General features: G+C 37.5%; 1 long non-coding RNA gene across 2 annotated transcripts in view; it reads left to right on the top strand.

The window, feature by feature from the left end:
- Nucleotides 1–27,117, top strand: part of LOC136244922 (uncharacterized) — a 53,433-nt gene that overhangs the window by 3,266 nt on the left and 23,050 nt on the right. Inside the window, exons 1-2 of one of the 2 annotated variants that reach the window (XR_010695651.1) lie at nucleotides 259–337; nucleotides 464–619. This is a non-coding gene — a long non-coding RNA (uncharacterized lncRNA). Of the gene's footprint in view, nucleotides 1–258; nucleotides 338–463; nucleotides 620–27,117 lie in introns of those variants that run through there. The other variant, XR_010695652.1, reaches the window with a different exon arrangement.

The following is a 27,117-nucleotide window of genomic DNA, read 5'->3' on the forward strand; positions in this document are numbered from 1 at the left end:
GCCTTAATATACTGCTTGTACCATACGCATGGAAAAGAAACCAGCCATGAAACTATATAAAACACCAGCACCATAACCAGTTATTCAAGACTACCATGACCAGTTATTCAAGACTGAAGTATACTGGTATACAGTATGAAATGTGTAATACTGGGTCAGCCATGTCAATCAGTCAAGTTAATTATTGCATCATCACAACATTACGTCACAGGAAGTTGGTAGGTGAATATAAAACATGAAGAGAAGACCGGAACTTTATTTCTCAGAATCTTACGTTTATTATGTGCGTAGCTCAGGATCGAGCGTGTATGGCTAATTGCAACGGATAGCCGCTGTAGTAAGTTGCTGTTAATTGCGCGATGTGTATTTACTCTGATTCTTGTAAACTGATTTTATGTATTGAGCTAGTTTCGATTTGTCAAAAGGGCAGAGCATTATTTTTCCTTTCTTTATTTCTTTATAGGGAGAAGGCGACCCCTTGGAAGAAGGCCAGGTCCTAATGGTCTGAAGTCCTTAGCAATGCGTTGTACGAAATTTTAAGGTTGGTGCTTGGAGAACCCGGCTTAACACGTCAGTAGACTCTGAGACTGACTGGTGCGAGGACTGGTGGATGGAGAAGGTGCGAGTGTGTGTAGTCTCTTACCCAGACCGCTTTTTCCCTTTTTTGTATTTGGGCGGAGGGAAAGGGTCTGGTGTAACTCCAACAGCTGGATCCCCAAGTCCTGGGGATCATTTTAAGGCTTGCAAATAAGCCGGTACAAACAATGCAATGTTTTCTTGCTCCTAGCTTGTACTAGTCTCGCGTAGCCAGACCGCTTTTTTCCGTATATTGGGTGGGGAAAAAAGGGTCTGGTGCAACTCCAATAGCTGTTTACTTCTGAGCCGTCCCCACATTCCGGGGACGCTAATTGAATAGCATTGGTCACAAAGGAGGTGCCATGACGTCAGTAAGTTAACTAGAGATCTGTTTATCCTTTAAACGAATCTTAATTTGCTCCGATGTCTCTTTTATAGCGTCTTGAAAGTTAATCCTCATCGTGTAACAAGACTCACAACCGGAGCAGGAGTGTAGGAATACTTCATAGTTTTACTGACGTCATGGCACCTCCTTTGTGACCAATGTTATTCAATTAGCGTCCCCGGAATGTGGGGACGGCTCAGAAGTAAACAGCTATTGGAGTTGCACCAGACCCTTTTTTCCCCACCCAATATACTGAAAAAAGCGGTCTGGCTACACGAGACTAAGCTTGTACCTGCTGCAGCTAATGAGTAGTTTCTGCAACAGGCACATGAAACACAAGAACATAAGTTTTGCTTTGTTTGCAGCTTGTTTACAATCCTTCAAACAATTCCCAGAAACGGATGTATCCATTCACTGGACTGGACTACTGGACTCAGATTTTATGTTTTTATAGCCACATTTAACTAAAAAGTGTTTTAGAAATTCATCACGAGACATAAAACTTGTACATTAATCACAAAAATTGCACTAAAACTTTTGTTATCAAAAATAATTTGTCTACTGCTAGCAATATTTCTAGCACTGTTAATGCAGCATGTCTGTCTTTTGTAAATAGCATGCCATGCATATACGTTTTACACCATGCAATTACATTATGGTACTGTATCATACAAATCACCTATCGGAACCTGTGCATGCATTCACTTCAGCTCTTCGGTTTACAATGTTTGTAAATAGCAACGAATGCACAGTGGTACATTTATGTTTCCCAATGCATGCACTTTCAAGTAGGGAGGTAAGGTTACACATATTTGCAAAAAAAAAAATTAAAATGCAGTGAGTGTAACAAGAGTACAAAGTCGTACCATTAAATGGACCACTAAAACTATAGCACTTTTTTCAAACATAGCCTTAATAAAGCCGTAATAATTTTAAATTTATAGACTGTACCTTTTTGTTTTTTTTTATATGACAAGACATGGAGAGCCCTAGCCCCATGTGTGGTAACTGGTCACTTTCAGTGGTTGAAAAGGTGTTTGTGGTTGAAAAAATGTGCTTGAGCAAATTTTATGCGAGTCCAGTCCAGTCCAGTGAATGGATACACCCCCCTCCCCCAGAACCTAGGGGTTCAGAACGAAATTGCATTGGAGTTACACCAGACCCTTTTTTGTCCACCCAAATACAGAAGGAAACAACAGTCTGGGTAGCTACAACACTGTGTGCGTGCGTACGTGTGTGTGTACATGCTGTTCAGTGCTTAACCTACTGTGCATGCATGTGTGTGATTTGTTTAGGCCACTCCAAATAAATTCATAACTGCCAATCTCATAATGGAAATGGACTGTCTTGAGAGGGGGATGGGAATGGGAAACAGAATTTATTTGGAGCAGCCTTAGTTATAATGGCATATCTTAAGTAAAAATTGTACCGTATGCTATACAGTTTACGTTGTCAATTGATTTAGATACAAAAAACTAGAATAATAGTAGTTGATGTTAGTTCATCTAGCTGTATATCAAGTTTTGTATAACTGGGAACACTTATGATTATAGCTACAACAAGTGCAATAGGTGTCGATGAGTAGCTAGTATACAAGTATTTATTTAGAATTTGAGTTGTTTCACTATACAGTGGAACCTGTCTTAGCAGCCATCTGTATAGATAGGACACCTCTTTAAAAAGACCAGCTTTAAATTCCCCTAGTGAGAAGTTTGTACACTGATCCATTTGTCTAAATCAGCCACCTGCCTATTAAGGCCAAGAAATCTTGGCCCAAAGGTGACCAGCTTAGACAGGTTCCACTGTATTAACATGTGCATGCATTCATTACTGTATTCTGTGCCTGTGTGGTAGTGGTTTAGCTTCATTACATTGTGCCATTGTGTAATCCAGACAATTAGGCACCAACAAACTTTTAACTCCCTCATCATATGGGAATGTATAAACAGTGGAATGGACTACTGCAGTGGTGGATGGAATTTTTTAAAGTTCAATATCAGTTTTTACATCCAAATAAGTGCAACTTCTCCCCTTAAGTAAGCAAATAAATAGGATTCCCCTTGAAGTCAGTTCTTTTAGCATACTTCACCTCACCATAGACAAAGTTTAACAATGTAATGTACTGTAAAGTCAGTTATGAACATGCACAATAGAAGTTTATTGAGAATACCAAGAAGACTCCTGACTTAACCTTTGTTACCAGCTAGTTGATTACATGTGTGCATTGTAAAAGTACATTCACTGTATAATAAAGTATTCAGTTGTTTATTATCAACTTTAGCCAGGGCTTGTACGAGGTGTTAGCCTAAGCAAAAATGCTTGGGTAAAGTGAAATGGGACTATCTTGCAACTGTGGCAGTACTACATTGCACACTGAAGTGAACCTTCATTATGACAGTTAGTTCAGACAAATAATAAAATATTGAGTTATAAGTCATACAAGTGTTTGTGGTGAGGAAAAGTATGCTACATGAGCTGACTTCAATGGGCAATCCTATTTTTTTGTTTCATACTTAAGGGAAGGAGTTGTACTTATTTGGATGTAAAAAATGATACTGCAGTTTTAAAAGATTCTGTTCCAATATTCCACCATTCCAGTAGTCCATTTCACTGTTTATACACTCCCCTCATTGTACTATTACCTTTTTCAACCAACCACAACACAGCACCACATTGGGTTGTGTGCCACCAAACATGGGCTGCTGCTATTAATGAACTGACTTTAACACACACCAGGGTGGCAAAGAAAGCATTACAGTAATACTTGAATTTATAAGTCTAGTTGCTTGGTGAAAGACAATCTACTCTTCATCCTTAGAATTATTATATCATCTAGCCACTGATGTCTATCAGCCACATATGATTTGGTACACCTGTGATAGAGGGTTTATCTGCCTTTCTTCTGAAGATTACATTTTGCTGCCTGAACATTAGAACATAACTTGACTTGCTGTGTATAATCTCATCAGATCTTAAGAAACCTGCAGAATACTAAACAAGCAAACAATTAACTATGTGTGAATCTGACAAAAGAACCACATCTCCCATTGTCTTATACTGTAACTGCCACCTGGCTTCTGCGTGCTTGTAAACAACCGGATATTTCTTTACTGCACTACAGGACCTTTAGCTCCTTAATAACTGCCCATAGTGGCTGTGTGTGCCTTTATCACTACATAATAATTATAACAGAAATATGGAGTATACTATATGTTGAATATGGAGTATACAATATGCTGGCTTACTGACACCTTTCCAAAACCTCTTGGCATTCAGGTTGTAAGCCTCAAAGTGAGATCCTTTTGTCATAGGTAACAAGACCATGACCACTTCCTCTATAACAGTGCCTTGAACAGCAACCAATATACTTTCCAGCTGTAACCATTCTATCTTTACCAGCTCCATGCTATGGCCATTTCATCTTTGATCATACATACCAGCACTCCAAGCTGTGACCATTCCATCTCTGGTCATATATGTATCAGCACTCCAGGCTGTGACCAATCCATCGTTGGACATACCTACAGACAGTGACTATTCCATCATTGTTTGTACATATAGGCAGTCCTCTAGGCTGTGGCCATTCTGTCTTGGGTCATACATATATGTACCGGCCCTATAGGTTGCCTTGGTATTAAATACTAGACCTCTAAGTCCATTCCACCAATGGTAATGCCTACTATAACCTTCTGGACTGTGACCATTCGCCATTTGGTCAATTTCCAAAGCTCTATATTTTGTCAGAAGCTACGAGTGCAAGAAAGCTTAAGCAATAGATATACATATATGCAAGGCTATAAAACAGCACATCTAACCTTTCAAATTTACTGGTAATCAAGTCAATATCACCCACTGTGACTGAACTTCTTTCTCATTTAATTTGTTTATTTTTGCAAATGCTGATGTTATCAATTTCATTTTCTTACCTGTTGACGACCCTGACTTGTAAACTGCATTCAGACTATAATTAAACATTTGACTGAAGCTATATTTTGCTGCTACCATTTCACCAAACACAATGACATCAAATTGGGGAGGGGGGTTATTTTTATGTATATAATTACACATCAACTTTTTTCCCCTTTTAATTCTATTAATTTTTATAATTTTGTTTTAGCCATGCATGCATATGTACATAATAGTTATAAATATTTATAAATATTATGTACTCTTGATCATATACTATTAGAGCATAAATAGATGGTTGAGCCCTTTTCAACATGTCTTGTGAAAGGATGCACTAATTATACTCACGGCAATCACTTCAGTGTTCTTTTGCACTATCTCTCTGTATTAAAAATTAACAATTAGCTACTGAAGCACAAAGGTTAATAGCTACTTACTCCAGCTCTGAAACTTTTGTGTTGTACATCAAAAAAACAAAACTAAAGGAAGTCGAGGAGTGTGAAGGAAATGTTTCCAACATGTCGGAATTCCAAAGGTTAGCAATGTATATACTACTCCTGGATGGGACATTGTGTACAGCCTTCCAACACATTGAAAAAATTGCATTCCAACATGTAGAAGAAAAAAACCGATAACTGTTTAAAAAACTTTATTCATTATAGTGATAATGAAAATAACGTTACCTGTCACGTGACAACATATAGTATTCATGCGGGAGCTTATATTCTATCTAATTCATTACATTCAACGACAGAAAATACACTGTATACTTCCATGAACTCTTAACTGATATTTTATGCATTTTAATGGTTTGTGGGGAAAGTAGTACAGCAAGTTTCCTTGGTTATCCTGCAAGTCATCGTGCTATAACTGCTCAATTTTTGATTAAACTTTTCAACACTAGAATCACATGGCTACTCATAGCATGCACTTATAAAGCAAACAATTAGCTAAACAGCCACACGGATAACACACAAAATCAATGTATAATCCATTATGTCTACGTGTTTACATCCTCCTCGGATTCTCTTGGCAGCAACAAACTGGGCCCGCCATTCCGTGCAGTATGAAAATCATTCCTATATAAACTAGTGGGGCAAAAAAAATTATTAATTTTCAACAAGTAGAATAGGGATCAAAGATTTGATTTTGAAAAAAACTGCGTAAACAAGAAGTAATAGGGATGATAATCCACAAAATTCTATGCATCATCAGTTCAAAGCAAGTTATTTGAATAGTGTACACTCAATTTGCGATTCCTATTTCAACATTTTAACAAAATTTAACCACAAGTTGAAATAGGAATCGCAAATTGAGTGTACACTATTCAAATAACTTGCTTTGAACTGATGATGCATAGAATTTTGTGGATTATCATCCCTATTACTTCTTGTTTACGCAGTTTTTTTCAAAATCAAATCTTTGATCCCTATTCTACTTGTTGAAAATTAATAATTTTTTTGCCCCACTAGTTTCATGATTTTTTTCATGTCCATGCACATGGACTACTTCTTAAATATACGTTCAACAGTACATGATTGTTTAATAAAGAAACCCATTGTAATATCAACTGGCAATAAACAATTACATAAATAAGTTTAATAAACAATTAGTTAACAATACAGTTAACAATACAGTAAACAATACCACTTTCCTTTGACGAGTAGATAAATCCACTAGTGTGACCGTTTACTGCAACGAAGCGGTGCGAAATCTCAACACGAGTAAAACACACGCTTGACAAAACGTGGTCGACTCCAATTAAAGTGCTGAGTATACGGAGTATCCCGCTTTTTATTTTTCAATCGCGTACGGAAGGGACACACCCCTTTTCAATTCGAAATTTACCAGTGTGTTCCAATAGCTTACAAGCCTTGTTATGTCGACTCTTAGCTGGTAAACAGCTGAAGAATATAATAGAAAGTATACACGAAAGGCGTACAGTAATAGTTTAAGTGACGAGGTGCGGGCCACACCCCCTTCACTGTCTCGTAATGAAGGAAGTCTAAAACCCGAGTTTCAGTGAACAATAGTTATGTTTAATGTTTAGTGTACAACTTGATGCATTTTAGTCCTGTGAGCTAAAGCAATGGAATTTTAAACAATTCTATATTATCATCTGTATGGCTTCTCGATCGAATGGCGTCTCGAAGAGTGATTCTTGCTCTATATCTCGCAATCGCATTAGAGAGGGAAGATTTTAATACCACACAGACCTGGGTACGAATGTTTTTTAAATACGCCATACATTTTTAGGGCTGATATCTACTTCCTACGAGCTGTAGGCGCGCGAAACAAGAAAGAAAGAAGAAGATGGAGAATCTAACCATTTTCAAAATTTTAAAAAACACCTAAAACCATTTTCCTTACTTTTAATACTTGTTGGCTAGTGTTGTAAACACAAAAGAAAGGTCTAGAATGTTTTAGAAATAAAATCTAAAGCCCGGAAGGCTGCTTTTGGCGTGCGTTCTATTAGAGTGTTTTGAAAAATTTCTGCCTGATCCCTATTATGTACCACTACCGTGGTACATGATATTGGTAGTGATATCAGTCCTTGTACCATTCTGTGCTGATGTTGATATCAGTAATAAGTCATAATGGTGGTGGATTTTTTAGCTGATGCGATAAAACTGTAATCTTGTTAAACTTAAGTCTCTGGTAATAACTGAGATTAGCCCACTCATACTGAATACTACCATAGGTGTTATTACATGTACATGGAGTTGTGTGTGTGTGTGGTACTTACTTGGACCAACTGTTCAGTGAGCTACTGTATCTGCATAGAATATTGTAATAATCTAATAGACAGTATTTCACGTAGACCACATCAGAGGGTTTAGTTTAAGCTAGGTCTAAGGTAGCTGCATAATGGTACTTACTCTGTCTGACCTGGACATTCTAGTCTGAGTAGTAATTCTCCATGGCTATTAGCAAGAGTAAATAATGGAAGAGAGAGTATCCAACTGCCATATACTGCATCAAAAATGAGCATGTCAAGTAGAGAAGCCATCCTGTAGTGCTTTCAAAGGCAGTGTTGAATGAAGTAATAAACACCTTCTAGCTAAGACTGTTTGACTTCAAATCATGCCTGGACACTTCAAACAGTCTGAGCTAGCAGGTGTTTATTACTTCATTCAACACTGCCTTTGAAAGCACTACAGGATGGCTTCTCTACTTGAGTGCTCGTTTTTGATGCAGTTGGATACTCTCTCTTCCATTATTTACTCTTGCTATTAGTAATATTGTATCAATAATGTCTTGTTGTGTACACTGGTATGTTGGGAATGTTAACTTTTGTATCCCATATTCTGTGTACCCCTAAGGGAACAAGAACTTATTCATTGATATGCTTAGTCATCCCCCTGCTTTATTCCTTCAGTGGTAGGCTAAGCCCATCATTTAAGCTATTGAATTATTGTCCTCTGACACTTAAAGGTATGGATTCCCATTTTATTGCAAAATAGTCTGCTCTACTTTGATCTGAGACTGTAACCAATTCACTTTCTGGCATGATGTCTTCTAAATCTATCTTATAACCATATACTTCACACAGAACGTTAACAAGACAAATATATTGCATTCCAATTTCATTTTCAACTTGAAGAAACCATTTTGTTTGCTGCTAAGACTTTTACATCTCAATACATGATGGTGGGATTAATATTATACTACAGTATCTCTTTCACATCAATGTAGCATATTGTGTACAATGTTTTAAAGATCTCTTTTTTGAGATACGTGACTTTCTACCAACTGTATAGCAATGTAAGCAAGATCGGTTCTGTTATCTTCAATGCCCACAATTTTATGAACTTCAAAAGATGTTAATCTGCTAGCATTTAGTCTTCTCTTGTAGTGATTTCGGTGGGTGTATGTAATAAATTGATGAGTCTGTCTGATGATAATTCCCACAATATATACCCTTCTTTCCAATGAGAATACTCTTCTTAGCGCCTATTAGAGGTGACCACTATAACAAGATGATCTTATACTATAAAGGTGTGGTCACTTAGCACTTTACCCCATGATTAAAGGTGTATAATGCTACAAATGAATACAGTCAAGTGGTATATGTGACAGACTAGGAGAACTGGCAACTGCTGACAATAATAAATACTCTTTTAAACATTTAACACCTAGGAAAGCATGTTTATTCACATTCACTGATTTTGTAAAACTAATTATATAAACCAGGAATCTGTAAAAGGTGGAATAAGGAATAGCAGAATAACAGTAGTCACGACAAATTGGAGGCTTGTATGGGTTGTTATGGTGATCCATCGTACTGTTACAAGCTGTGAACTACATTACTATTATTATTACACTGCCTCATTGCTTCTGTCCTAGCTAGCGAAGTGCTAAACTATGTTTTTTTTTAATTTAGACACTTAGTATAGTTTTTTTTTTTAATATAGACACTTAGTATAGTGTATCTAAGTATCATGGAGCTTCCACACAGTATATGTTTTACCAAACACAAAATAATTGGAAACACAGCACAATAGTAGTAAATGATATGCACTAAATAGAATCAAGACATTCTGAATGTGAAAACATGGGTGGTCTTCGAATAGATTAATCTTGAATTATAACATGTAGTGGTTCAGAGTAGCAGCCAAGTAATGCATTTTTTGTGCTAAGAAATATGTAGCTGCTATAACTGAACCAACTGTCTGGATACTTGTTATAGAATTCAAGTCACATCCTATTATGCACCTAGCACACATCACCTGGCTACCCCAGGTTGGGAAGCAGGTAAGGAGTTGTAGGACTCAAGACTTGTACTGAGGGTAGTGGCGTTTGTCACAAGTATAGCTGGGTGTGTTATTAGTGTTGCAAATCCCACCTCTGCCAACCTGGGATAGGTGGGGCACAGTTTGTCTGTAGAAGCTCATGAAGATGAAAGAGGCAGTGGATGGAAGAGTGCTTCTAGAGCAGATAATGTAACTGTTATGTTCGATTATGAGGAACCAGTGGTGTGGATGTCAGATAGCACACACACACAGAGAATACAATGTCATTATACAGGGAAAAAATGCTGGATTTCCATCGAAATTTCCTCATCAAGGTCATGTGACTACCGATAATCTGATATCTCAATATTTAGCAGCGAGTCAATTCATCAAAGTACTATGCTGTACAGTAACACTTTCAACTATGTATTATTTAAAGAAAAGCTGTTTTTCTTGTTAAATAGCAAAACTTTAAATGTAACTATTAATAATTACAACCTAAATGAATTGTCCAGTTATAAGTAGTTGTTTACAATTAACAGTCATCGTCGACATAGTCTAGTACTAGTGCAAACTCTTGACAAGGTTGTTGTTTCTGTGGAAAATTTAGTTTCTCTGCAATGGCTTTGCCGTACTTTGAAGCAGACAAACCAGTACAAGGATTTGTGTAATTACGAAACTCTGCATGTTGAATAACAACTTCATCTGACTGATAAATGACTTTCGACATCCATTACATATAGAGATATTACCAACTTTAACACAGACTTCTGGATTGCTACTCTTTTAGTGTGGTGTTCCTTGATAAGCAGCCATCTGGATGGTTGATTCAATGTGATGGATTTGGTGAAGAGGGTGACTGGTGAGTTGAAGAATATGTGGTTGATGATTTGGATAAGATGGCTGATAGGGTACATATGGCACAAATGACGACTGATAAGGTGAATGAGGTGGTTACTGTAAATAATGAATTAGAGGACACAACACAGGATCCGAACTATTATCCATTGATTGATGGTAGTAGGACTGTTGAATTGTAGTAGCAGTTGAAGACGGTGGCTGATAAGACAAGACCAGTAGAAGATACAGTCTTGTCTCCATAGCAGTATCTGTATGTCACACTAGTGTTCAATGCAACATGGTTCTCATCAGATGGCACCTACTTTGATCTAGCCTTCTTTTGTGGTGCTTTACTATCCTTGCGACCAGCTCCAGGAAGCATTCCATGTGAGGCCAAATTTCATTAAATTAGGAGTAGTACCATGACTACATATGTTCACTGGTTTGAACTGTAGACAATGACTGTCACATAGGTATTAACAATTGGAAATCTTTACCAAGTGTGGGGCTGATCCTGATTTGGACTTAACCATCTTGCTAAGTCAAGGAGCAAACACAGCAGCATTAGTTTCAATTGTTATTAAAGTAGCTTTCCTCCATATTCCTTCCAGTGTGGTGTACGGAAGTTTAATTTTACTAGCTGCTTCATCTAGTAAAACTGAGGGACTTGTAGTTGTGCTTAGTTTCCCTACAGCTTCAGCAGATGAGCTGGGTTCATTCAAGGTTGGATGTCTGCATTGCTACTGGTATTGGCAGCTACAGTAGATTCTCTCATGTGATGGATTGTAGCTGTATGAAACTTCCTTACAAACTGCTGACATTGCTCATGTGTCATTCTAAACCACTTCTCCTGTACAACAGCCAAATAGGAGAACTGTGGCCGTAATTGGTACTGGTCATATCCAATAATGGCCTTCTCAACTTCTTGTTTCTGTTGTACCATTTCCTTTATTTTTGAGTTAAATAAAGCCCATTGATGCTTCTTGTATCCAAGACATTCTTTTTACAAAGCATTGACTGATTCGCTGTCGTTAGTATAGAAAATCTTTGGTGGTGAACCTAACCCAATATCTTCCCTAAGGGAGCCCAGCATACAGTGACAAAAGTCTTCAGCTTTACACTGTAAAAACCAACTGTGAAAAACTGGGTGGTGTGATTTACGATCACTAAATGCAACACTCCAAAGTAATCCCATTGCTCTTTCAGTGATTCCATTAGAGCGGCATCAACTAGGACTTTCTCTCCATAGGTGTGTACTTTCTCTCCATCTGGTCTTTAACCAGTTCACTATGTTTCATTTTTTTTTGTTTTTGTTTTTTAAGCACATGATTTGATTCTGTAAATTGCAATCTCTGTAGGTTATGTTACATGAGATGTCGTTAAAGCCTAATCATTACTAGACTTTCTAATCTACAACTAATCATTGCTGATTACTTCTTGTGAAGAACTATATAGTAGTCATTTACAAGTATTTTAAACCCATGATGATAGTGTAGAAGCTAAATGTCATGATACAATTTGAAACTTAATATCACAGTATTTAATATTTTTTTGATTATTGCTGTAGTATAATATGTGAAAGCGTCAAGTAAAAGCAGGATTTTTTTTGTAACTAATTTTTTTCTTTTTATTAATATCACTGCACATAATATTGAAACTAATTCCCCAAGTAAATGTTATTTTGCTATACAAGAGAGGGTCAGTCATTAATGACAGATAATTATAAGCGTACGTGTACAGAGAATCTGACAACAACAGCTGGTCTCTTCCTATTCCCATCATGTCTCTTCCTATTCCCATCATGTCTCTTCCTATTCCCATCATGCCTCTTCCTATTCCCATCATGTCTCTTCCTATTCCCATCATGTTTTGAACATAAGTAAGACAAGTCAATTGTTTGCGGCTGATAGAGAAAATAGAGCTAGTATTAGAGTTGATTCATTTATTTACCTTTTTCATTTCTCTGAAAACAACAACTTAAACATGATAACATGAAATAGACCACTATATGAAACTGATATTGCTGAAGTGTTGATGTAAGGTTCTAAATGACAAAGAATCAAAGTTACACAATGACCATAATGTTGGATTTCCATGACATTTAACTTTCTTAGCAGCTGAGATTTAAAATTCTTTTGGCTTTATGGGAATACAGGTTGCATCATTCTTCAAATTCTTGCGCATTTCAATGGCATTGAACTTTCTGGTTGACTTCATGTCAACTTTATTGTGGCAATAGTAGAATTCTTAGAGGAAATGCTCCAACAATGCAGGGTATCTTGGCTCATCAGGTGGCTTAAAACAAATTTCTTGTATTGGACTTTCCTTTACTTGAATGGCAACCTCTTTTGCTTGGATGGTCTCTTCCTGTTGCACTGTGATATTGTTTAGAAGGAGTGATTCACTGTTGAGTGTGAAGATATATTTGGTAGTGATCCTATACGGTTATAAGCTGCCCTTTCGTCTGTGAACCACAGTGCCAGGAGCCACAAGGGTATTGATAATGTTAATTGGCAATAGTGTCACAGTATTTATTCGCTGGACTATCTCAATGCACCCAAGAGCTGGAACATATGATGTATCTATCCACCATCCTAAATCCAAATTGGCTGTTGGGTGTGTCGTCCTCTTGTTCTGTGTGCATAATAAACTTCATATCAATATGTTAAACTTTGTTTACATGTCTTACCTTAGGTTTATGACGAAACAAGCTTTCATCAACTTGGACAATAGTCCCTGGTCCCCTGAGAATAATTGGTGCCTGCAATAGCTTTGTAGTGCATACTTCTCGTAGCCACTGGTATATGTCTATACCAGTACGAGTGTCAATCTCAGCATCATCAATGACATCAGTTACTGGAGTATAAATAGCCACTTTTGCAATGATAATTTTGATTTTGAGAAGAAACTACCCTCTCATGCATTTCTGCCCTTTACATTGTCTGCACCACCTCATCAGACACATTATTTCAGGGTCTTTCCTCCATACGTAGTCCACACCTATGCATCAAGTTTGCTACTAGTAAGCAAGTAATACATTGTATACCTTGTGCATGTACATTGTGAGGCCAAGAGATAATGCTGCCTAAGTAACACTATGATTTCTCCTATTCCACCAAGCAACACTGGACCAATGTCCAAGAGAGACATATTAAATCATTTGTACCAAGGATCACGTGATGTATGCCAGCATGCACACAATCCCATTTCGGAAGTGACAATTAATTAGTGCACACCGCAGAAGTGATATGTCGTAGGTGTCATATATTCCAACTGATCCGATGAACCTTTATAAGGTTGCTTATACTTAGAACATTAAGGCCTTCTTGAAACTGATCGGTTGCGCTAATGCTTTTCATGGTGAGGAATTCTGTGCAAACTGTTTCGACAATATCTGGAATATGTTCAGTTGTCACCCTAAATACAGCTTTGTTAAATCCAATCACAGTGACGTAGCCAGCATTATCATCTTTCGTGTATGTAGCATATCTGCATCCTTGGCATTAATAATCTGCAAGTGCACATGGTATGTTGGTAAATACACACACACACTTATTCATCAGGTATCTCAGCAATTTTGCAATCTCTTTCCTTTTTGTAAACTGTAGTAAAGTTTCAGACTAGCATGTCAATCCAGGACCTCTGTTCACCAATGAAAGGACCATACCTTGACTCCGTATACCTTGCAAATTATGTTCAGTAAAGAATTTTGGGCAAGAAGATCAAAGGGACCACTAGTACTACATTTACTGTACAGAACTGCCAACTGTCTAGTTTTCTGTATAGAAAGCCACAGTGCTATAATGACAACCTACAGTGATATATTAACTAACCACAGTGTTAAGAATCATTAAACCAAATTCTATTAAACCAAAGCCTAAAATTTAATTCAGGCAACCTTATAACATGATAATATGGTGAACCAAGTGTATGCTGTTCCAGCTAGCTATCTTTATAACTGAATATTTTGTTGTAGTTAGTTAGCTAGCCTAGCTGTGTAGCCATGTATATATTAAAGAAGTATAATTATACACACTTACATTATACACACTTACATTATACACACTTACATTATACACACTTACATTATACACACTTAGTTGGCTAGGTAGCGTAGCACCAAGCTAAGCACACGTACAGCAGTTGGCTAGGTAGCGTAGCACCAAGCTAAGCACACATACAGCTTGTAAAATAAACAAAATCCTATTAAGCTACAATCAACTCACTCAACAATTAATTCTAAGACACTATTCAGTCTACAGCCAAATATAGATATTGCATAAGACCATCAATATATTCTGCTATTCTGTAACTGCAACCAGTTCATCTTTCTCCATCATAGCACCAGTACTATTCTGCTCACTCACTTTAGGCATATCCCTAAGCCAGAGGATCCATGATATGTAATATTGTCTACTGCTTGCTGCATGGCTGCATAGCATTTCAGTAATAAGTTTCTCTGGGATATTTCCACAAAACATCCTGATTGCTTGTAATGTGTGATTGTTATACCTTGTGGTGCACTGAGACTAATGAATTCACTCCAACACATTGTCTAGTGTACCATATCACTGAATCATCAGAAATCTTCTCTAGTGGACAAATACATACATAATTATGGTGAAATAGTAGGCAAGTATTCATCCAACAGTTTTACTAGCAATACAGTGATCAGACTCACCTACACGACACTGTTGACCATAAAGCTGAACATCAGGTATATCTAGATGTGAGCTAAGATACACACAAACCTTAAACAGTTTCAATACTATTATTAAGAATACTACGTAGCGAATAACTGAAGGAGAACTGTAAGTCATACATTTTGAGTACCTCTTGAATGCAAGCATGACTATGATTACAGCATTTTGTATTGTAGAGTTCTACAAACTTGTCATTAATCAAAACGAAGAGCATGTAACAGTAAAGATTATAGAATCAACAGAAAACTTGGACTTTGACCCTGCCAACCTGAAGAAGGAGATGAAAATGTTGCGACACGATAACATTATAGCCGATTTTGGACAACGAACAGAAGGTAGCATTTACTACTTGTTCTTAGAGTACGCCTGTGGTTTTAGAGAATTGAAGCAGATGAAGGCATGGTGCCAGGAATGACGCATCACTTTGTGCAGTTACTAAACAGAATCGAGTATTTACGCAGCAGACAAATGGTGCATAGGGATATCAAACCTAAGAATTTGTTGTTAGGTAGCTGTGACGTTCTCAAAATATCAGACCTCTATCTCTCAACAATGTTCAGGCACATTGGAAAAGAAATAAAGTTGAGCAAATCTTATGGGACAGTTCCCTAACATTGCTCCCGAGGTTTATGCTGGCATAGAACATCATGCTTAGCTAGTAGATTTATGATCATGGCCTTGGGAAAATGCCCCTGTATGCCATTGACTGTTTACCATAATTACCATGGCACAAGATAGAATATCAGAAATAGATGGTCTCGCCAATTGTTAGACAACATTTCTTAAATTCCTTTATTGCTTCTTCAACTTCGCAGTCTTCTATAATCCTGCAAGTAAACTGTATGTCTGCTGTGGCCTATGTGTAACTGTGATCTTGAAGATTAGAAAGATATCTGGTAAATTTTCATAAGCTAGCTGCTTTTTAAAAAATCTAGTACTGACTTTCTTTCAATGATTCGATGATAATTATCATGCAGTACTTCCTGATTTAGTCAGCAGAACTCAGTGTGTGAATTTTGAGGTAGACGAGGATGCTGGTAGATAATTGCAATGTTATATTTAGTGTTGCTTGTCACCGTCAGCTAATCACTAACCCCAATTCAACTGATTAATCAGGAGCGAATTTCTAAGTGGATTGAGCAAGGCAAAAGCCGATTAGAGACTTGAAAGGAACAAGCACATACACACACTACACAAACATGCAAAAAGCACTATACTGTTCTGAGGTCTTTTTGCAGCCTCTTCCTTTATATTGCGTCTTCTTTTCAGCGTGATATCGGAAGTGATTTACCTAAAAAGTGTACAATTATAAGAGTTGATTTAATTTACCATATTTACTCGATTAAATGTTATGTTTACTTGGTTAGAGACTTGAAAGGAACAAGCAAAGAAGGACAATTGGTGGAGATGAGCTGCATCTTGGTGTATCTTTTAGCATTTGGCAGTAATTTTTCTCTACTGTAAAACAATGATAATTTTCAATTATGAACACACATTTTGTTGCTTGTTTGCTTGTAGCACTATTAGCTAAAGTGATCAAAAAAGATTAACAATTGTATTTGCCAATTGTAATTGGCTCATCATGGGATATCATTTATGTAAGTATACTTAAGACATGTCAGTGTACAAGGGACATGAACGACTCAGCGTTTGATGTTTTATACGCAATTTTATAATTAGATTAAGGTGATTGTTTCTATTTGCAAAGTCAGCTGTGGTAAAAAAGTTGATAGGAGACTTGTATGACATGTCACCTTTTAGCTTGTGCTGTGGGTTGCTCACTGTGAATGGCCTTGTTGTGTCTCATTGTGTCAGTACACTGCTACTTAAGTTATTGTAAGAATTACCTCCTTAGTTTCCTTGCTATGTTATTTCAATTGTAGACAATTATATTGCACTGCTATCAGACTTCAGCATAACAGGTTAGTCTTGTCAATTCTATTAGGCAGCACTTCTCTAATTCCTTTATCACTACTTCAACTTAGCATTTTTATATGCACATGACTCTCTTATTCTGCACGTGGGCTTGTATTTATAACATTGACAGAACATGAAATCTCTGGCATGCTTTTCCTCTACTAAACATGAGCAGCACAGAACCAAAAGGTCTTGATCTTGACACTAAAGATACATGCTTGGTAAGGGACTATTGAAAAGGTTATGTGTTATGTATAGATTTTATGCATCAGTGGGTCAGTTTGACTCACTATATGGCTCTATAAAATTATTAATTAAACAATATACATCAAGTAAAATAGACATGCAGGCTCACTCTGATGATCCTAGTGTTCACCATCAGAGTCATTCACACACAGTGATTTTGAGGGTGACAACTAGCCCACCACAGTCAATAGACTAACACTGTCACATGTGTCACTAACATAGTCCTGGGTATCAACTCTTGTAAAGATCACTGAATTGTGTGACCTTGAGAGTTGGTGTCTGGCTAGCTATGTTAAACTGTTCATACAGCTATTCATTTCTGGGTCTGAATAATGTTTTTTTTTTTTTGTTTTTTACCTGTTATACACTGTTACTCAGACAATCCTGTACAAGTGAGTGGAGTGAAGAATGGTAGATTTAATAAGTGGATCTATGTAAAGGATATTTACCAGAAATTAAGAACTTCAACACATTTGGAGTCTAAGTCCCTAATCAACCAATTACAATAGGAATAACCTCTATAGTCCTCCATTGCTAAGGTCTTATAGGTAAAATAAAGTTACAATCAGCATCCACTCAAGAATCATACTTGTTCAGTTTACCCAACAAGATGTTAAGATATTTTATTTCTGGATCTGCTATATCAGTTGCTTAGATTAGCACATACGCAAGTGAAATGTTGGGGACTATGTATGGTAGAGTTTGTGGTACAGAATTTTAATCATAATGTAGTGGTTGGTGTGGTGTATACTGAGGTGTTCTGATGTTGTTGGAGCTATTGTGTCTGAAATAAAATTATTTGTGATCGATTTTGTGTACAAGTAATCACCAACAAGAGGTTTTGCTGCTTCTGCTTGGCTGCTTAGGCACTGGCTATGCCATATATGGAGAAGGTTCTCACACTTGTAAGAAAAAGAAATAGTATTATTAGTGCATGCCATATTTGAAAACATGTAATATAACTTAATAAAACCATTATTTTTGTTGGTTATTCACAGAAATAAGATTGAGATACTCTAATAGAGCAGTCACTTACTCAAATACAGCAGTCAGAGAACACTAATGTACTCTAATAAAACAGGCAGTTCTAGAGCATAATCTTGATTTTGAAAGCATAATTGGCTTAATTTTTAATCAATGCTTAAGAGGAGAACAGATAAAAATTTTGGGCAAATACGCCAGGGCCTAGCCACGTGACACATCCTAGTGGTGACCTGCAAGGTCAGCATGTCACCTACTGATACCATAAGCAGTTCACCCATGCTCCTTAGAGGAGTCTGAGACAGCTAGGAGTCAGAGACAGCTTGTACATCCTTTACAAAAGTAAAGTCAACAGCAGGAAAATTTCAAGTCAAGATTGGCAATACACATTAATACATGTTCATATTATGTTTTTAATATTATGAATGGGGATGACCCCCCAGGTTCTTGGTTTCATTGGCGTTTTGTAAATATAGTGACAGCAGTCTGGTAAACACTCAGTTATTTTAACTCGTTTAGTCTACATGTGTTCCCGTGGTATTGTTATTGGAAAACAATGCTACCATGTACCCGAGTATAGTTCTGATCTATGATATATTGTGTTATTATGCACTATCATGCAGTGGTAGAAAAATTTTCTAATGGAATCCCTTTAAAATATATTTAGAGTGATCAGTACACTTGTGTGTGTGTGTTGGTCATGATGTTTAGGTATCCTAAGTACTTAATTGTCTGTGTCATTTCACCCTTAGCGTTCTATATATAAAGTATACTTTTAGGAATTGTTACGAAGGAATGGCAATGAAATTCCATTTCTGCAATGCACCTTGATTCTTCACTAGTTCAATTAATTTGCCTAGGATGTAGCAATAAGAATTACAATTTAATCTACTCAATCAGAGTGTGGTGATTGGTAAGCCATATATACATTTATCCTGGTTATTCTACATGGTAAAGGACAATATCTACGACGACACCTGATAAGCTCCATCATCTTGTCAACATAGCAGATTATCTTCAATTCAGGCGATGCTTCACCTGTTAATAGAACAATGTCTACAGGCAAGGGATTATGAAAACATAAGCTTGCCCTTCATAATTTCTTCGCAAAGCTGTCCTTTTTTTCCCATCCTTCACAATATTTCCTTGGTCTTCCAAAACACGTGGAGTGTTGTGCCATGATAGACCAATAACATATACATGCACACAATTTGTAACCATGTATAAGGAGCAAACACAAAAATATACAGTTTAGAGACTGTGAAATAATGACTACAATTTGAAGGGCTTCCTTCCATCGCATTGTTCCTGTAATAGTCACTTTAACTTCCTTATGTCAGGGATTTGAAATATGCTAATAATACACTGATCTGTCAAAACACTTTTTCTTAGCTTGAAGATTTTGTCGATTGGGTAGTTGTATCAGTGATGTGTAATGCATTAGTTGATGGCAAACACAAGGTGTGTATGTAATGTTACTTTCCTCAATGTCCATAAAATCATTTGAGTGGGATTTTTTAATAGTTTCATGTAATTAGCAAAGAACCTACTATGAAAGAAGTCCCAGACACAGCCACCTGTTCTAGCTTTATACATTGTTCAACAATGATCATTAGCAGGAGCTCATAAGTGCTGCAAGGTGCCTTCAGCGCTTATAAGCTCCTGTCGTTAGCACATCCACTGTAATTCTATGTACTACTTCAACTAAAAGTAATCTAGTGATGTTTGAGAACTGTCATAATATACAACGGACAACTTCATCATTTAACAAGTCTCCTGAAATTAAACATGGTTGACAATAGATATAGAGTTTTACTCCTTCCCCAGAATAATTAATTGTAATTACACCTACTTTTAGTTTTAAACTTTTTAGGCTACTAGCTATGCTAGTAGACCTTCAGTGTATTCCTAACTAATTTCCGTCTTTGTAATCATATCCCTATTTGTATCGTACACTGTAAAGCATTATAATAATAATAATAAAAAGAATCTAATTACATAGCATGATTTGCAAACTCCAAGATGTGCTGGCAGTCACTACAAGAGCAAAGTGCTTGAATTAGAAACAAAATAATAAACTACTTGAGCAAGCAGATAAGTTGAGTGGGGCAGTACCAATGGTATTGGTTGCAGGAAATGTATACAGATTTATTGCAAATTAATGAGGTTATAGATTTTCTGTATGGTCCTAAACTCTGTACAACTGATTCTTATCTATTTATTTTTTATTTAGCAGATTTTAAATGCAGAGAATTGTTGGCAGTGCTTTACTATATCTTTAAATGAATGATGGGTAGATCAAAACACCTCAGGTGATGGTAGGTATATCAAAACACCTCAGGTGATGCAAAGAAGTAAAACTAATTAACATCAACATGTCTAAATTCCTGCAACTACATAATATTATTTTAATAAATTTAAGTCCTTGTGTATTTGAGCACTTTGTGGCCAAGGATATTGATTCTTCGTTGCTAGTTGTTAGTATTCAACTAGTAACTGCTAGGTGGGTGTACTCATATTACTTGTTATTGTTATTAGCACTTTACAGTGACCAGCACTGAAGGTCTGACAGCAACATGTGCTGCAGCCTTAGGATTACCTAACCTAATTTCAAGGACTTAGACTTAGTGACTTATAGCTGAAAAGGTGTAACAGAAAAGGGGCCAAACTAAGGAAAAAAAATCCCTCCGACAATGACAATGACGAGGAACATTTGGCAAAGACCATTCATACCTTAGAAGGAGGGCATCACGAAAATCACCCTTACTGAGAAAGAATCCATGTGCCTCCACTAGGATCACTGATAACCAGGAGGAGGAGCCCTTCTCTTTCGCTAACTCCACAAACCTCTGCAGATTGGAAGGAAGATCAACAAACAGAAGATTAGCTTATTGATTTTGATGGACACGGTTTTGGCTATGGGTTTCCTTCCAAAGCTGAACCGTCTGAGCAGGATCAAAGCATTCAACATCCTAAGAAGTAATAGCTTCAACTAATGGAGCAGTCAGCTTACGGGAAGACTGGTAGCAACAATCAGAAATGGTGGCTGGATTAGTAAGTCCCAGGCCACCTAATCGCACTGACGAAGCCAGAAGGGCACGTTCAACATCAGATGGAGGGGGTTGTCCAGTTAAAGCTATATAAAACTGACTGATAGCGTCCTCCAGTGGCTGGAGGAGATGAGAAATACCTGGGCATAAGCAGCATGTGGATGGGTCAAAGCAATGTTTTCCAGAGAGGACAGTTCCTCAGACCAGGACTGAACTTTAGCAGTGATGTAATCTTCAATGAAACTACTTGAACCCAAGGCAGCTCCCAAGTGACATCTCCCATCCAAACATATTGAAACATTAGTACCTTGCCCTCTGCTGGCAGGATGGCTTAACCAGTATGAAAGTCTTAGAAGCATTTGAGTAGTACCCATATTTCGGGCCCACAGCTGAAAGATAATCCCACCATGCTCTCAATGAAACACAAGTGCCAGCACCTGTGGCATCATCAGCAAACCACACTTGGTTGATCTCTTGGGTCTTCAACTTCAAATCACGGATCAGGGGCATACAGCCAAAGCGTACATACTCATTGCTAGGGGATCTCCCTGCGTGGTGCCTTCTGAAGAGGGGATGTCCCCTGCTGATGGAATGATCATTCGGACTTCAGAGTGGTAAATGTTCTGTAGAGTCTGATAAAGAGCTGGGCACTTGAATGTTATGAAAGGCAGCATGGCTTTTTCTGAAGGGTGGCTCACAAACATTAGCACAGGTTGAGATGATGATGTTGGCACTTGTCTTAGGGTCACTTTTCTCAGTAGAAAAGCTTCTTACATAGATATGGTTGTTCCATGTTTCAAATATGCCAGTTACTATAATTTCAAAGCAATGTGCAATGCATGAAGCTTCATGTATCGACTGGCCATTTCTGAAGCAGCTTGCTAAGCGTAATAATCTCGTTGTGTACGGCAGCACTGTCAAGGCTTGGCCATTAAATATTCAATTTCTTAGGCTGAAACTTATGACCTTTCCATTCAAGTAAAACAATTTTAAGGTTATGTACCACTCTGCGTGGGCAGTTCAAAGGCACCGCCAGTGCCATAATTTGTATATTGCACTGCTGCAGACCGCAGCGAGTGCATTATAACTTATAACGTACTGGTTGTGGTTTTGTAGACCACAACGAGTGCATTATAAGTTATAATGCACCGACCGCAGTGCAATATACAGATATTGCACTGGCTGCGGTTTTGTGGTGGCCAAGACCACTACGACACCTCACCTAATAGGTGGAAAGACACTTCACAGATCACTCGAATTCTTTTATAGCCTGACATGTAAAGGTCGATTGTGGGCCATAACATCACCAATACGTATAATGTTTACAAGCAGCCAATGGCGATCGAAAAAGCCAACGCGGGTGGCCACAACTCTAGTCTACATATATATAAACGTACTTATACATCTTACTAGTCTGGTGCCATCTTAGCTCAGATTAAACTGTAGTCCACTTCAACAATGACTCAATAAAACAAATATATTCTAAATAATACTAACCTTTACGTTCGATTGTGGTAACCAGTTTTGTCATGCCAACAGATTCGAGTTTAGCCAGTGTGAATAGTAAGAATTAGACTAGTATCTCGTTTATTAGTTAGGTTTTGTTTACTTAAACCGTCTATTTAGCTGCTTTTTTCACTCAAGAGAATAGGTTTTGTTTACTTAAAACGTCTATTTAGCTACTTTTTTTTGCTCGAGAGAATCACTATGGCGATTAGTCTGGTGCTTAGTCTATATGGCACGCTGGCATGCTGAGCACTACATGATGAGAGTTGAACAGCGAATGCAGGTTAGTGATATAACCCATAGCGTACTAGCTTTCAATATCTCAGGTGGCTGCAGTACTGCAGGGGGAACGTCATCGCAACGTCCGGCTTGGTTACCCACAATTGATGTTAGAAACCTGGCCTTTATAAGTGTTACAGCTGTCTTGTGAGACTCTCCCCACCTATTAGGTGAGTGGTACATAACAATTATACAACGTGCACTCGTGCTCTGCCTGTATAAACGCACTTGCCTTCGGGCCTAACGGCCCTCAGGCTCGTGCGTTTATATCAGGCAGAGCACTCATGGCTGTTGTATAACTATATAATATACATTTGTAATCATTAACATATTCATTTATTTATTTCCATTAATGTACAAACTCAAGTATGAATTTTGTCATACATGTGTATACAAGTGTGATAGGTAAGTAGTATAATTAGTGTAGATTATATAAAGTCTCTCTGAGAGTTTGTAAATCTGGTGAACTTCAGGTACTTGAGTAAACTATTCCATAATTTGATAGCTTGTGGAATAAAAAGGGAATATGTGTATGCCTTCACTCTACATGGTAGCTGTTGAAGTTTCTCAGTGTGTCCTCTTAGCTGCAACGTTGATGGCAACAGAATTGTATCAGTAGGTCCATCTACCAAATTGTTCATAATTTTATACATCATAAAGTTCTCAAGGTGTTATGTCTACTTTCTAAAGTGGGCCATCCAAGTATACTAGTCATTTCTGAACTTGTTTAGTGCATATCTTACAGCATGGTTTTGTACCATTTCTATTGCTTGTACATTACATTTGGTGTGGTAACCAGGCTACACAGGCATACCCTAGTATTGGGCGAACAAACATCAAGTAGCACGATGCTTTAACATCTGTGAGCACTTAGATTACACTGAAGGAACCCTCTCACTCTGTTTGCCTCAACTTGTCTTGTGTGCTCAATATTACAAGACTACTGCAGCAATATACCATGAACCTGTGGATGTTCAAACTCCATTTTATATCGACGATTAAATTGTAAGTGGACTTATGTTTCAGCCAGGTTAACTCCCTTCACACTATATCAGATGTGCATGGATGGCCATGGCGTCGCGTAAATCAAGGATTGCAGTTATTTTTGTATTTCACAAAATACACGGATTTACACTAATTTATCTGCACCAGTCAATCCGTGGTGAAGCGCTGGAACAATAAAAATAATTAAATTATTATTATATTGTATAGTTAAACTTGGTACAGCAAAGTTTGCTATCTTAATTGATTTGCCAGCAGATTTAACATTTTCTTCATTGATTTGTTTTGCAGTGAATGATCATATGTACCCTCAGGGTTGTCCTCTCAGATGACAAGCCAACTTTGGGAATAAGTACATATCTGATAACACCAATCCTTGCACTGAATTTGACAGCTATTAAAAGCACTAGTAATCTAAATTGTAGCTCATATTAGGAGACTCTCAGTCTGTATGCACATTGCAATTTGATCAGTTTCATGTGGGTACTGAAACGTTGACGACAATACTATGCAGAATGCAAAATTACACTATTCACCACAGTCTTCATTATCAGTAAAACAAATCCATGATCCAGTACTGGATTAATAAATAGTAGATGAATAATTGAGAGAATAGGGATGGCTTCTCTTGATCCTGTATTGTGGTTATCAGTTATTGGAGGGACTGTCACCACTCCATCATGTGGGGCAACTTAGTTTAACTCAAGTTACAAACTGCATGGCCTTAATTGGTGAAGAAAGGGAAAAGGTGCTGCACGCTGATCTTTTTGTATATTCTGCACCTTCATGGCCTTAATTGGTCCATACTTCGATGCTTTATCTCCAACATCTAGTATAACGCCTGTCTCTAGGTTGTCGTCTTTATGACGGAAATACCACAACTGTCCTGGAGGCATTGCAACAGTGAACAAATTTATGGGCAAGAGTGGATAGCCTCGTAGAGTTTCATTGCTCTAGACGAATAGGGATGGCTCATTCTGATGCTTTTACCCATGGAGGTACATGTAGGATCATCAAGTTGAAGCACCTTGCCTTCACAATTAATTTTGCAATATCAGATATATCACTTAATGCCATCTTCTTCTTGTACAGTATACTTTCTAGGGGACTCTAATATTGTAGTTTTCTTGCCCACCAACACCTGTAATATGAATAGTATTGAGATAACCTATATTATGTGCTACATGTATTTACCTCATACTCACCACCATACCAAGTCTTCTTTACCTCACAATTATCTAGGACAGCAGGTTTGCCACGTTCTTCCAGCAATTGCTTTCATACAGACGCATCAAAACTGCAAAGTCTCATCTTTTTCTTTTCATCAGATATGTCTCCATCAAAGAATGGTGCACCTTTTCCTTTCTTCGTGGGAGCAAAACTCCACTTATCTGTATACACCTGTGATGCCACTAACATCTACTTTTTCCATCTTTGAATCTTTCTTCCAATTTGAACATTCTCTCCAAGAAGAATTGCAAAATTGCAAAAGAAGTTCCTTGCAGCTTATTTATACTACCCAACCAGCTGTGCTAGAGAGGTAATAGAGCTTATTGTAACAATGCAGAAATCTAGTGTTTGATATTGTTTTGCTATTTCAGTGCATTCCAGTCACACCAATGCTGCATTATTTTTCTCATGATCACTATCCTACCATCCTACTTATAAAGAGGCCATACTACCATATTATACTATTCTGTACTGTACTGCAAAGAGATTAGTGTAGCCCATTCTAGCCTACTATACTTTCTGTGCTAATATATATTATAACATGCGTTAATGAAATTATTCAGCAGGTATCTGCATTAGACAGTTCATAGTTACTCTTGGGAGTATTGGACAACCCATTAATAATTTGGAAGGAGCCACACCTGTCAAAGTATGTGATGTTGTTAGATAGCTTGTCAGCTATTGTTTGTTCCAGGACCTTGCATCTGGTCGAGAGCTTGCTTCATAGTTTAAACTACTCTCTCAGCTAGACCATTTGAGGACAATTGATACGGTGCTGAAAATGTGTGCCTGATGCCATTCTCTTTAACCTGGAACTGTTCACTGTGGAATGCAGGCCCATTGTCAGTGATTATCTCCTGTGGCACACCATGAGTAGAGAAAACGGATCTCAACTTCTGGATTGTCTTCTCAGCTGTGATCTGCTGCATTACTTCAACATTCTTCCACTTTTGAGTGGAGATTATTATTCATGCCAAACACATTGTCTAGTGTACCGTATCACTGAATCATAGTAGTGTCTTATGCAGTAAGACAAATGAGCCTGTCCTCTGTATTCTTTAACAACAATCTTCTCAAAACGGTAGCTGTTTGCTTTTACCCATAGAAGTGTATGTAGGATCATCAAATTGAAGCACCTTTCCTTCACATTTAATTAACCATTGGTTATAAATCCATTTCCTGTGTAACCATCGGTTATAAATCCTTTGAAACATATACATTATGTAACAAAATTGAATGGAACGATCTGGTTGGAGCTACCAACATTCCAGGAGCACCACACTTCTTACACCAGACCATTCTTTAGGGTCTGTAAGACTACTAGCTATATAAAGACTTCACCGGTTGCAGGTACACAATAAACTCAGTGGCGGATATAGGAGGGTTGCAATGGTTTCAGCTGAAATCCCCTCTGATAAAGTGTGCGTGCCCCCAATTTATTTACAATTCATGTGAATGATAAAATCACCATAGTGTATCACATTGGGACCTTTTTCTACTGGCCAAACTTCATACTTTTGCCTTTGAAATCACAAAAAATGGCATTACGGCATTGAAATGTGTTAAGCGCCTCCAAAAATAATTATTGTTTTAGTGCTGTTTTACTTCATAATTTTCTGCAAAGGCCTGAATTAACTATGAAACAATGTTTTGGAGTGACTTTTATGATTCACTATAGATCTGCTTTTTTTCTAAAACCTCGAACAACAGCTTGTATAGTGAATATTTAAAAGTGTGGTTGTAGCTGATAGGAAAATTGATGA

This window comes from Dysidea avara, chromosome 14 (assembly GCF_963678975.1).
Source record: "Dysidea avara chromosome 14, odDysAvar1.4, whole genome shotgun sequence".
Taxonomy (NCBI): Eukaryota; Metazoa; Porifera; class Demospongiae; order Dictyoceratida; family Dysideidae; genus Dysidea; species Dysidea avara.